The sequence below is a fragment of the Aegilops tauschii genome, chromosome 6 (assembly GCF_002575655.3).
Source record: "Aegilops tauschii subsp. strangulata cultivar AL8/78 chromosome 6, Aet v6.0, whole genome shotgun sequence".
NCBI classification, from domain to species: Eukaryota; Viridiplantae; Streptophyta; class Magnoliopsida; order Poales; family Poaceae; genus Aegilops; species Aegilops tauschii.
The window spans coordinates 180423088-180434885 of NC_053040.3; positions in this window are offsets into that span (position 1 = coordinate 180423088).

Sequence of the window (11798 nt, forward strand, 5' to 3'; positions counted from 1 at the left end):
GAGCCCCGCCGGAGCCCGTCCCGAGCCCCGCCGGAGTGGCCCCGACGAGGTAGCCGCCGCCGCCGCCGAGCCATTTTTTTCAAAAAACCGTTCGGTTTATTTTTTTTCGAAACCCTAGATTTTTTTAATAGATCGGTTTAATTTTTTTGGTTTAGTTAATTAGTGAACGTTCACCGATCCGTTCGTTTTAACGAACGTGTTCGTCAGTTTGTCGCAGCTAACGAACGACCGTTCGTTTAACTGTTCGTCAGTTTTCTTTTTCGTCGGGTTTTCCTCGATTATTCCAGATCGTGATTTCTGATCAGATTTTCATTCTGGTTTATCTTTTCGCACGTTTATCGGAATCAGGCGATTCAAGCGCCTAGAGTTTCGTCTCGAAATTCTCTTTCCGTTTAACCTACTCAAACAAGTTTTTGCTACTGTAAAATTTGACCTAGATCCAGATAAGTCAACGAAGCTTGTCTTTCGCCGTTTGACTTTCGTTGCTTCGTTCGATTTGCTTCTTTTTGCAAACCGGAGTTCTTAAGTTGAACTTTCTGGTTAGATCTTTTATTTGAGTTTTACCTGTGCATTTGATGAGTGCTTATTGTATGCTTGTTTGTTTGCGATAGAGTACCCGGAGTGCGCCGCTTGCTACTTTGAATCTCTAAGTTTCACGGATCATCAGCAAGGCAAGTAACACTCTGATCATACCTCTTTTACTACCCAATTTTATTGCATTAGACAAATCCTCAAACATTGCATGGTTAGGATCTAATTAAATTATGGGTATTGGGAACTAGTTGAGGTAGTACCTATTACCTGTTTTATTATCAAACCCTTGGGAGTTACTCTACGTTTGCTTATATTGCTATGCTATGCTAGTAGACGTGGATTGGGTTTGAGTGTTTCCATGACAGATGTGAGATTTTTAATATATGGTTAAACTTAAGGTGGCAACTAAAACTCACATCTGGGTGGATTGAGGTACCTGGGTATTCCAGGATTGCCTGTTTTTCTAAGGACCGCCACCCAGACTCAAAGGGATCATGAGATTATTCTTGGTAGAAACTTCCGTGTGCAGCCACAAGCTATTATGGGCTCTAGCATAGTTGATTAAGCTGTGTGAGCTCTTGAAGAGGTAGACTAGCAGATGTAGGGGTTGTAGGTGGTACTGTCTACACGGAGTAGAGAGTTAACGCTTCTGAAAGACTGTGTCTCGGTCATCCGTTTCTCAAACACCATGAAGTGCGAGAATCCCAACGGAGGAGATCGAGTCTTGTGGGGAAAAGTGCACAAACCTCTGCAGAGTGTACAAACTAATCATGGTTAGCCGTGTCCCCGGTTATGGACATATTGAGTATCTAGTACGTGGATTATCATGTGAATCTCATCACCATGTTACGTTAATTAATTTTGTTGGGTTAATGATGATACTTAATTGGGATTGGGAATGCTGTCAACCATTCTCAATGTTTAACAACCACCATGATAGTTAAATAAAATTTATTCCTTTGCAGTAGGGAAAATTGGCTTTTCGCAAAACTGTAACCATAGAGCCTTCTACCAGCCATATATGCATGTAGTATAACATTATTATGTTCATTACTCTCTATGTGTTACATTGCCAGCATATTCCATGTGCTGACCCGTTTTCGGGCTGCAACGTTTTATGTTGCAGACTTTTCAGACGACGAGTAAGGTGCCTTAGGTCGTGGTCTTATACTCAGTGATGCCGTTGGAGTTGATGGACTCACTTATCTTCCAAGTCTTCCGCTGTTATCGTATTTAGATGGCCTTAAGCCATATTTATCATACTTATTCTCTTTTGAGATACTCGTTGTAATAAGTGTGTGATTGCTACTCTGTTATAAATCCTCCATTTGTACTGTGCGTGTCAGCATTACTGATCCAGGGATGACACTGGTGCACAGCAGCACAGACTGTTTGAGGTCTGGTCGCTACAAAGGTGGTATCAGAGCACACGCTGACTGTAGGACACGACCACTAAGCTTAAACCCTAGAACACTACTCTCTTCTTATTTCTGACTCCTCTCCACTTTCTACTCTTTTAGGAATGGCGGATGCAAGGAACAAGTTCATGCAACCGGATGAAGAGACACCTTTTGGACGACACTTGAAGGAAGTCACTAAGTACCTGAACATCGGAATACCAAGCTTCACCGGAACCTACAACGCCACACTACCAGAAGAGGAGCGCTGGAAGATTCAAGTTCAAGTTCCAGGAAGGACTTTTACGCCAGTCACTGAGCCTATAGAGTTTTCCTTTGATGCACCAACCTGGAGTTTAGGGAAGAGCATGGCAGCCCACATCTCTATGGGACGCATTGGAGAAGTCTACCGCAGGGAGCTTAAGGATACTATTTATCAGATTTGTGGACGCCGAGATGAGCAATGGGAGATGATCAGCACCAAGAAGGATAGATCAATTGCAGCTTTCATCCAGGGGCAAAACCAACACATTCGTCGCCAGGAAAACCAGATGTGCGCAGACATGATAGAACTGAAGAAGGCATTGACCAAGATCACGGAGTTGGAGGAAGAACTCAAGGCTACGCGTGATGGATATGAGGAGGAGATCGCCACGTTGTTGGAAAAGAACGGCGACCTGATACAGAAGATTGGAGTATTCATGGGAGACCCAGCTCCAGGAGGAGAAGATGACGATTCCACTTGCCCGGATAACTACATCATCATCGACGACACCGACTCAGACCCCAGTGAAGATGACTTTGTTGATGAAGTTGGAGCAGATATCATGGAGTCTTCGACCGATCACAATTTCTAGTAGACCACCATATCAGTAGTAGTATTCCCCCATGTAAATAGTATAGTCCGAGCACTTTTGTAACGATAGTTAGATCGATTGTATGCCTTGTTTGAATTGATTGAGTGATATTGATTGTGTTTGTCTCATGAGCATATGGGTAGTGTTTTCTCTCTAGACCTCATTCTATTCTATATCTCATCTTTTCTAAACCTATCAGATGCCTCCGAGATGCGACACCGGATTTGTTTTCCCACCGGAGATCACTCAGTTGATTCAGCAGCAGAATGCCCTGATGCAAGTGTTAGTACAGAACCAAGGCAACAACAACAACAACAACAACAACAACCCACCACCACCACCTGTTGATCACTTAGCCCGTTTCTTGAGGCTAAATCCGCTGGTGTTTTCCAGCAGCACCGAGCCGATTGTTGCAGATGATTGGCTCCGCAAAGTTGGAAGGGAGATGACCACTGCAGGATGCACATATGCGGAGAGAGTGCGTTTTGCCGCACATCAGCTTGATGGACCCACAGCATCATGGTGGGAGAATTACATAGCCACACACCCTATTGACACTATCACAAGGGACCAATTTCAGCAAGCTTTCCGTACTGCCCATGTTTCAGCAGGAGCTATGGCTATGAAGAAGCGTGAGTTTCGCAACCTACTCCAAGGAGGACGCACCGTAGGCCAGTATGTGGAGGACTTTAGTAAGTTAGCACGTTATGCTCCAGATGACGTTGCTACAGATGCAGCCAAGCAGGAGAAGTTTCTGGAAGGACTGAATGATGAGCTGAGCATGCAGCTGATGGTAGCAAACTTCAACAACTACCAGGAGTTGGTAGATAGAGCACTCATGATTGAAGGGAAGCAGCAGCAGATTGAAAACCGTAAGAGGAAGTATGGACAAGGGAAGTACAATTCTAGAGCTCAGCAGAAGCCCCGTTTTACCCCGAAATCAGGAGGACAGTTTCAGCATACCCATGGAGGAGGTAGTTCGCACAACCATAGTGGACCCAAGAATGGTAATGGGAATGGAGGAAGCAACGGGCAGAACCGTAATAACCCATCTACCCCAGCCAAGAGGGATCTAAGTCACGTTACTTGTTTCAAGTGCCAGAAGACTGGACATTATGCAACTGAATGCCCTGAAGCCCAGAATGGAAATGGCAATGGAAGCTCTGGGAAGAAGCCGAACCCTTTCAACAAAGGACATGTGAACCACGTTAGCGTGGAGGAGGTATAAGCTCAGCCAGATGCAGTAATAGGTAAGTTTTTGGTTAAGTCATTTACTGCACTCGTTCTTTTTGAAACTGGTGCATCGCATTCATACATATCAAGGGGATTTGTGTATAAGTATAAACTGCCAACCCAAGCCCTTAGGTCACCCATGTTAGTAACCTCGCCAGGAGCAGAGTATATGGCTAGTTTATGGTGTGATCGGTTACCATTAAGGATTGGTAACTACGTGTTTCCCTCGGACCTAATAGTGTTGGAATCGCAAGGATTGGATGTGATATTAGGCATGGATTGGTTATCAAAGTATGGAGGGAAAATTGAGTGCGCCAGTAAGACGATTTTGCTTACCACCCCAGAAGGAAGAAGGATTAAGTATGTATCCCGGCATATGCCGAAGAGGACTCAGGTGAATTCCTTATTAGGAGTTGTACAGGAGGAAGTACCAGTGGTGAAGGATTTCCCTGACGTATTTCTAGAAGAGTTGCCAGGCATGCCACCGTATAGAGACATTGAGTTTCTGATTGAACTTTTGCCAGGCACAGGACCAATATCTAAGAGACCGTACAGGATGCCCGCAAAAGATTTGGAGGAAATTAAGAAGCAGATTAAGTAGTTACTGGATAAAGGCTATATTCGCCTAATTTCGTCACCTTGGGGATCACCCGTACTTCTAGTGGAGAAGAAAGATGGATCATTGAGGATGGTTGTTGAGTATCGAGGATTGAACGAAGTGACCATCAAGAACAAGTACCCACTGCCGATGATCAATGATTTGTTTGACCGCTTACAAGGAGCTAAGGTATTTTCCAAGATCGATGTAGGATCAGGATACCATCAGTTAAAGATTCGAGAGCAGGATATACCTAAGACGGCTTTTACCACCAGGTATGGGCTATATGACTATACCGTTATGTCATTTGGTCTGACTAACGCACCTGCCTATTTCATGAACCTGATGAACAAAGTGTTTATGGAGTTTTTGGATAAGTTCGTAGTGGTGTTCATTGATGATATTTTGGTCTACTCAAAGAATGAAGAGGAGCATAAGGAGCATTTGCGTTTGGTACTTGAGAAGCTCAGAGAACATCAGTTATACGCCAAGTTCAGCAAATGTGAGTTTTGGCTGAAGGAAGTTGGATTCCTCGGACATGTTATATCCGGAGAAGGAATAGCAGTAGACCCCACCAAAGTCGACACGGTGACAAACTGGGAATCACCCACATCAGTTGGAGAGATCCGAAGTTTCCTTGGACTTGCAGGATACTACCGGAGGTTCATTGAGAATTTCTCGAAGATTGCTAAGCCCATGACAGAGCTGTTAAAGAAGGACACCAAGTTCAATTGGACTGAGGATTGTGAAGCTAGTTTTCAGGAGTTGAAGAAACGTTTGGTTACATCACCACTGTTGATTCTGCCGGACCAACGCAAGGATTATGAAGTTTATTGCGACGCTTCTCGTCGAGGACTTGGAGCAGTGCTTATGCAGGAAGGAAGAGTTGTTTCATATGCTTCACGACAACTTAAACCCCATGAGAAGAATTATGCCACGCATTATTTGGAGTTAGCAGCCGTAGTGCATGCGTTGAAGACATGGAGACATTTTTTCATCGGAAATCACTGTGAGGTGTACACAGATCACAAGAGTTTGAAGTACATTTTCACGCAAAAGGAGTTGAATCTCAGGCAAAGGAGATGGTTGGAGCTCATTAAGGATTATGATATGAGATTGCATTATCACCCAGGGAAGGCTAACGTAGTAGCAGACGCGTTGAGCCGCAAGAGCCATGTCAACACACTCATGACCGAAGAGTTACCGAAAGTATTAGTCGAGGATCTTCGCGAGCTATATTTGGAGATAGTTCCAAGAGGTTACATAGCAACGATGGAGATTCAATCTACCTTGATGGAAAAGATCAGGGAAGCTCAAAAGACAAACAAGGAGTTTGACGAGATAAAGGAAAGAATGAGCAAAGGAAAAGCTAAGGGATTTCATGAGGATGAGCACGATACCTTATGGTTTGAGGACCGCGTTTACGTGCCCAATGATCCGGAGATCAGGAAGTTGATCTTGCAAGAGGCCCATGATTCACCGTATTCGATTCACCCAGGAAATACCAAGATGTATTTGGATTTGAAGGATACTTTCTGGTGGACCGGAATGAAGAAGGATATTGTGGAGTATGTAGCAGTTTGTGATGTATGTCAGAGAGTGAAGGCAGAGCATCAGAAGCCAGCAGGATTGCTACAGCCATTGCCGATACCCGAATGGAAGTGGGATAAACTAGGCATGGATTTTATCACGGGATTGCCCAGGACTCGTTCAGGCTATGACGCAATATGGGTTGTAGTCGATCGTTTGACGAAAGTAGCTCATTTCATCCCATTGAAGACCACTTACACCAGTGCTAAGTTGGCAAAGATATACATGACCAGAATCGTATGTTTGCATGGAGTTCCGAGGACCATTGTATCAGATAGAGGAACCCAGTTTACGTCGAAGTTTTGGAATCAGTTACATGAAACTTTGGGAACGAGGCTAGAATTCAGTACAACTTTTCACCCACAGACAGATGGTCAGACCGAGAGAGTCAATCAGATTTTGGAGGACATGTTGAGAGCTTGTGCGCTAGATTATGGATCTAGTTGGGACGACAATTTGCCATATGCAGAGTTTTCTTACAACAACAGTTATCAAACCAGTTTGAAGATGGCCCCTTTCGAAGCTTTGTACGGAAGGAGGTGTAGGACACCATTGTTATGGGACGAAGTTGGAGACCGCCAGTTGTTTGGACCAGACTTGATTAAGGAATCAGAACAGAAACTGAAGTTGATTCGCGATAGGCTCAAGGTAGCCCAGACCAGGCAGAAGAGTTATGCGGATTCTAAATGCAGGGAGACAGTTTACAAAGTCGGAGACAGAGTTTATCTTCGAGTATCACCACTTCGAGGAGTGAAGCGCTTTGGAGTTAAGGGAAAGTTAGCGCCATGTTTTGTCGGACCATACAGAGTTTTGGAGCGTATGGGAGAAGTTGCTTACAAGCTGGAATTGCCTGAAGGATTGTCAGGAGTTCATGATGTATTTCACGTTTCCCAGTTGAAGAAGTGCCTCACAGATATGGCCGATATACAACTAAGAGATACAGTGCCGCTGGAAGCGATTCAGTTGGAAAGTGATTTGACCTATGAGGAGAAACCAGTCAAGATTCTTGAGTATGCCAGCCGAGTCACCCGCAGCAAGGTTATCAAGTTCTGCAAAGTTCAGTGGAGTCACCACACTGAAGATGAAGCCACCTGGGAGCGAGAGGAAGATCTACGGAAGAACCACTCTCACCTATTTTCTAGCCAACCCGAATCTCGAGGGCGAGATTCATCTTAAGGGGGTAGGTTTGTAACATCCCAAATTTTCAATTTGGAATGTTATACATTAGATCATCATTGCATAGCATATTTTATTGCATTTTGGCAAAACCTCAAAAATCCTAAGCAACTCAAGGACCCTCGGAGAGAGTTGGGGATTTTTCCCGGTTTTCATATTTGATTTTTATCAAATAATAAAACAAGGATTTTTGGTTTTAATTATTTTTTCTCTCCGAAAAATATTTCATATTAAAATAAATGAGAGGAGAAAATATGACTTCTCCACAATAATTGAAATATTGGAGGAAAATATTAAAATCAAATATTTGGTTTTATTCGGATTTTATTTGCAATTTTAATTGCATTAGAAAAATTGCACGTTTTAAAAACTGCATTTTTAGGGCCAAGAAAATGTTCACGTCGTTCTAATTATTTTAATTAGACGGTGAAAATTTGTTTTGGCATTTTTGGATTTTTATTTATTTTTCTACGTTTTTTTAGTTCGGCGGAATATTATTTAAAAAAAATCCCGAGCGCGCCGACTGGGCCGAAGCCCAGCCGACAGCCCAGCTCCCCGCGCGGCCCAGCCGCGAGTCGTCTCCCACCTGGAGACGGAGCCGCCGCCCGACTCCCGCACGGCCACGACGCCGCCGCCGTCGCCCCTTCCCCAAGGCAACCCCCCTTCTTATATACTCCCCCCCGTCCCTCTCCTCACCCCGCCGCCCCGACCCGCACCGATCCCCGCCGCCAGGAGCGCCAGACGCCGCCGTCGAAGACACCGCCGCCCCGGAGCCCGTACGCCGCCGCCGAAGCCCCATCTCGCCGCCCCGACGTTGCCCCGAGCCCCGCCGCCCCTCGCCGCACCCCCCGAGCCCCGCCAGAGCCCGTCCCGAGCCCCGCCGGAGTGGCCCCGACGAGGTAGCCGCCGCCGCCGAGCCGGTTTTTTTTCAAAAAAATGCTCGGTTTATTTTTTTTCCGAAACCCTAGATTTTTTTAATAGATCGGTTTATTTTTTTGGTTTAGTTAATTAGTGAACGTTCACCCATCCGTTCGTTTTAACGAACGTGTTCGTCGGTTTGTCGCAGCTAACGAACGTCCGTTCGTTCAACTGTTCGTCAGTTTTCTTTGTCGTCGGTTTTTCCGCGATTATTCCAGATCGCGATTTCTGATCAGATTTTCGTTTTGGTTTATCTTTTTGCTCGTTTATCAGAATCAGGCGATTCAAGCGCCTAGAGTTTCGTCTCGAAATTCTCTTTCCGTTTAACCTACTCAAACAAGTTTTTGCTACTATAAAATTTGACCTAGATCCAGATTAGTAAACGAAGCTTGTTTCTTTCGCCGTTTGACTTTCGTTGCTTCGTTCGATTTGCTTCTTTTTGCAAACCGGAGTTCTTAAGTTGAACTCTCTGGTTAGATCTTTTATTTGAGTTTTACCTGTGCATTTGATGAGTGCTTATTGTATGCTTGTTTGTTTGCGATAGAGTACCCGGAGTGCGCCGCTTGCTACTTTGAATCTCTAAGTTTCACGGATCATCAGCAAGGCAAGTAACACTTTGATCATACCTCTTTTACTACCCAGTTTTATTGCATTAGACAAATCCTCAAACATTGCATGGTTAGGATCTAATTAAATTGTGGGTATTGGGAAGTAGTTGAGGCAGTACCTATTACCTGTTTTATTATCAAACCCTTGGGAGTTACTCTACGTTTGCTTATATTGCTATGCTATGCTAGTAGACGTGGATTGGGTTTGAGTGTTTCCATGACAGATGTGAGATTGTTAATATATGGTTAAACTTAAGGTGGCAACTAAAACTCACATCTGGGTGGATTGAGGTACCTGGGTATTCCAGGATTGCCTGTTTTTCTAAGGACCGCCACCCAGGCTCAAAGGGATCATGAGATTATTCTTGCTAGAAACTTCCGTGTGCAGCCACAAGCTATTATGGGCTCTAGCATAGTTGATTATGTTGTGTGGGCTCTTGAAGAGGTAGATTAGCAGATGTAGGGGTTGTAGGTGGTACTGTCTACCCGGAGTAGAGAGTTAACGCTTCTGAAAGACTGTGTCTCGGTCATCCGTTTCTCAAACACCATGAAGTGCGAGAATCCCAACGGAGGAGATCGAGTCTTGTGGGGAAAAGTGCACAAACCTCTGCAGAGTGTACAAACTAATCATGGTTAGTCGTGTCCCCGGTTATGGACATATTGAGTATCTAGTACGTGGATTATCATGTGAATCTCATCACCATGTTACTTTAATTAATTTTGTTGGGTTAATGATGATACTTAATTGAGATTGAGAATGCTGTCAACCATTTTCAATGTTTAACAACCACCATGATAGTTAAATAAAATTTATTCCTTTGCAGTAGGGAAAAATTGGCTTTTCGCAAAACTGTAACCATAGAGCCTTCTACCAGCCATATGTGCATGTAGTATAGCATTATTATGTTCATTACTCTCTATGTGTTACATTGCCAGCATATTCCATGTGCTGACCCGTTTTCGGGCTGCAACGTTTTATGTTGCAGACTTTTCAGACGACGAGTAAGGTGCCTTAGGTCGTGGTCTTATACTCAGTGATGCCGTTGGAGTTGATGGACTCACTTATCTTCCAAGTCTTCCGCTATTATCGTATTTAGATGGCCTTAAGCCATATTTATCATACTTATTCTCTTTTGAGATACTCGTTGTAATAAGTGTGTGATTGCTACTCTGTTATAAATCCTCCATTTGTACTGTGCGTGTCAGCATTACTGATCCAGGGATGACACTGGTGCACAGGAGCACAGACTGTTTGAGGTCTGGTCGCTACACCTAAGCGTCATTTCTTAAAGTTTGGGGCTATTATGCTTATGTGAAAAAGCTTCAACCTGATAAGCTCGAACCCAAATCGGAGAAATGCGTCTTCATAGGATACCCAAAGGAAACTGTTGGGTACACCTTCTATCACAGATCCGAAGGCAAGATTTTCGTTGCTAAGAATGGATCCTTTCTAGAGAATGAGTTTCTCTCGAAAGAAGTGAGTGGGAGGAAAGTAGAACTTGATGAGGTAACTGTACCTTCTCTCGAATTGGAAAGTAGTTCATCAGAGAAATCTGTTCTTGTGATGCCTACACCAACTAGAGAGGAAGTTAATGATGATGATCATGAAATTTCGGATCAAGTTACTACAGAACTTCGTAGGTCAACCAGAGCATGATCCGCACCAGAGTGATACGGTAATCCTGTACTGGAAGTCATGTTACTAGACCATGATGAACTTACGAACTATGAGGAAGCGATGATGAGCCCAGATTCCGCAAAATGGCTTGAGGCCATGAAATCTGAGATGGGATCCATGTATAAAAACAAAGTGTGGACTTTGGTTGACTTGCCCATTGATCAGCAAGCCATTGAGAATAAATGGATCTTCAAGAGGAAGACAGACGCTGACAATAGTATTACTATTTACAAAGCTCGAATTGTCGCAAAAAAGGTTTTCGACAAGTTCAAGATGTTGACTACAATGAGATTTTCTCACTCGTAGCGATACTTAAGTCTGTCTGAATCATGTTAGCAATTGCCACATTTTATGAAATCTGGCAAATACATATCAAAATTGCATTCCTCAATGGATTTCTTAAAGAAGAGTTGTATATGACGCAACAAGAAGGTTTTGCATATCCTAAAGGGGTTAACAAAGTTTGCAAGCTCCAGCGATCCATCTATGGACTGCTGCAAACATCTCGGAGTTGGAATATACGCTTTGATGAGTTGATCAAAGCATATAGTTTTATACAGACTTGCGGTGAAGCCTGTATTTACAAGAAAGTGAGTGGGAGCACTACAACATTTCTGAAAAGTATATGTGAATGACATATTGTTGATCGGAAATAATGTAGAATTTTCTGGAAAGCATAAATGAGTGTTTGAAGGAGTTTTTCAAAGAAAGACCTTGGTGAAGCTGCTTACATATTGAGCATCAAGATCTATAGATATAGATCAAGACACTTGATATATCTTTCAATGAGTACATACCTTGACAATATTTTGAAGTAGTTCAAAATGGAACAGTCAAAGAAGGAGTTCTTGCCTGTGTTGCAAGGTGTGAAGTTGAGTAAAGACTCAAAACCCGACCACGGCAGAAAATAGAAAGAGAATGAAAAGTCATTCCCTATGCCTCCGCCATAGGTTCTATAAAGTATGTTATGCTGTGTACCAGACCTATTGTGTATCTCACCAAGAGTTTGGCAAGAGGGTACAATAGTGATCTAGGAGTGGATCACTGGAAATCGGTCAAAATTATCCTTAGTGGAATAAGGATATGTTTCTCGGTTATGGAGGTGACAAAAAGTTTGTCGTAAAGAGTTACGTCGATGCAAGTTTTGACACCGATCCAGATGACTCTGAGTCTCAATCTGGATACATATTGAAACTGGGAGCAATTAGG